The sequence below is a fragment of the Elaeis guineensis genome, chromosome 8 (assembly GCF_000442705.2).
Source record: "Elaeis guineensis isolate ETL-2024a chromosome 8, EG11, whole genome shotgun sequence".
Taxonomy (NCBI): domain Eukaryota; kingdom Viridiplantae; phylum Streptophyta; class Magnoliopsida; order Arecales; family Arecaceae; genus Elaeis; species Elaeis guineensis.
The window spans coordinates 49,627,054-49,629,493 of record NC_026000.2 but is presented as its reverse complement, the minus strand read 5'-3'; the positions used below and the strand labels follow the sequence as shown (position 1 = coordinate 49,629,493).

Here is a 2,440-nt window from a genome sequence, read left to right as displayed (position 1 = left end):
CACCTCCAATAGAAGCTACCCAATATGAGATTAAATCTAGCATTATTCAAATGTTGCCATCATTCTATGGACCTAGTAACGAGGACCCATACAAACACTTGAATGAATTTCTTGAAATTTGTTCCATAATAAAAATCCAAAACTTCTCCGATGATGCCCTTAGGTTGAAACTGTTCCCTTTCTCACTTAAGGACAAAGCCAAGCATTGGTTAAACTCCTTAAACTCTATAACCATTTCAACTTGGGATCATCTTTAGAGAGAATTTCTCAAGAAATACTTTCCAATTGGAAAAACAAATCAAATTAGAAAAGCTATCACTAATTTTTTCCAATTGGAGGGTGAATTTTTTCATGAGATATGGGAAAGGTTAAGGGACCTCATTCGTAAATGTCCACAACATGCTGTCCCTAAATGGCAACTTTATCAGTATTTTTATGATGGTCTATCGGAGAAACACCAACAAATGGTTGATGCATCATGTGGTGGGACATTCATGCTAAAGAGTGAGGATAAAGTCTGGCAGCTCTTTGAAACACTTAGTGAGAATTTCCTACATCATATGTCTGCCACCTCTAGAGAACAACCCATGCTTCAACAAAAAAGAAGTAGAATTTATCAGATTGAAAATGTCATGGATATCCACAGTAAGGTAGATGAACTGTCCCAAAAATTAGACCGTCTTCTAAATACTGGACAATCTCTGATTCCACCTAACCTAATCTAAGAAGTTTGTGCATTGTGTGCAAGTCTAAACCATTTTATTAGTGAATGCCCAGCCGCACCTCAATTTTCTGAGTTTGTGCATGAGCAGGTTCAGCAAGCTCAAGTCCAACAAGCTCGCAGACCAGAAAATGATCCTTATTCAAACACTTATAACCCCGACTGGAGAAACCATCCAAAATTTTTTTGGAGACCACAACCAGTGGTTGGCCCTGCCGCACCTCGACCTCAATATCAGGACCCAACATATAGGCATGGACCATACCATCAATTTTAAAATGCTCCTCAACCGTCTACTACTGGTCACAGCTCAGCTTTTGAGGAAAAGTTCTGAAAGTACTAGAATGATTAGAAGTCAACACTCAGACCCTTAACTCTCACACACAATCCATTGCTAAGCTAGAGACCCAAATAGGTCAACTAGCGACTGCATTCAGTAGGAGGAAAGGAGGAAATTACCTAGCCAACAGGAGAGCAACCCAAGAGGGTAATTTGTGATTGAGAGCTCTAATACCCCAGAAGCTTTTTCTGAACATGCCAAATCAATCATGACTCTGAGAAGTGGGAAGGTCATTGAACACACTAGTAAAACCAATGAGACCGACCCTAAACCTCTAACCGAAGCCAAATCACCCAAGAACAAGGAGGACCTGAAAATAGAGAATGAACCAACTGTACCGGAATCATCTTACTTGCCTAAAGCCCCATTTTGGGATGCCCTAAAAGCCCCTATTCCTGCAGATAAGAAGGGAGGAATACTTGATGAGATATTGGGATTGTTTAAGCAAGTCCAAATCAATCTTCTCCTTCTAGATGCAATCAAACAGGTCCCTGCTTATGCCAAATTTTTGAAGGATTTGTGCACCCAAAAATATAAATCTAGATCATAAATCCCAAAGAAAGTACGTCTCACTGAATAGGCTAGTTCTGTCTTCCAGCATGCCACTCCTCCAAAGCTTAAGGACCCAAGAGCCCCCATCATTTCCTGTGTTATAAGAGATTATCACATTGAAAAAGCACTTCTGGACTTAGGGGAAAGTGTGAATCTTTTACCTAGTTCGGTGTATGAACTTGTTGGATTTGGAGAACTGAAACCTACATCAGTCACACTGCAGTTAGCCGACAGATCAATTAAAGAACCACATGGAATGCTTGAGGATGTCTTGGTCAAGGTAGATGAGTTTTACTTTCCAGTTGATTTTCTGATTCTTGACATGGAACTAAGTGGCAACCCAAGACAAATTCTCATTATCTTAGGACAACCCTTCCTAGCTACGGCAAATGCATGCATTAATTGTAGGACAGGAGTCATGGACGTATCGTTTGGGAATAAGAAACTGAGACTGAATGTGTTTGGTGCTTTCCAAAGACCATCAATGGATAGTTGCTTTGAAGTAGATACATTAGAAGACATTATAGAAGATGCAACACCCATAATTCTAGCACCAAACCCCTTAGATACTTGCTTGGCTCACTTTGAAGTGTATGACTTTGAGGGATATATGAAAGAAGTTAACACCTTGTTGGATACACCACACGATAAAACCACTCCTCCATGGATAATCAAGTATAAGTCATTGCCCATATTAGCCAGTACACCAATAGTCCCATCTTTAGAATCACCACCTACGTTAGAATTGAAACCCCTTCCTGCTACGCTTAAGTATGTATTTCTAGGACCCAATGACACCCTCCCGACAATCATTGCATCAAACTTGA

General features: G+C 40.2%; 1 non-coding gene across 1 annotated transcript; it reads right to left on the bottom strand.

The window, feature by feature from the left end:
- Positions 1 to 300: 300 nt before the first annotated feature.
- LOC140851325 (small nucleolar RNA R71) lies at positions 301 to 406 on the bottom strand. The gene has a single exon (XR_012134076.1). It is a non-coding gene; the product is annotated as a small nucleolar RNA R71 (small nucleolar RNA).
- Between the last annotated feature and the right edge of the window lie 2,034 nt (positions 407 to 2,440).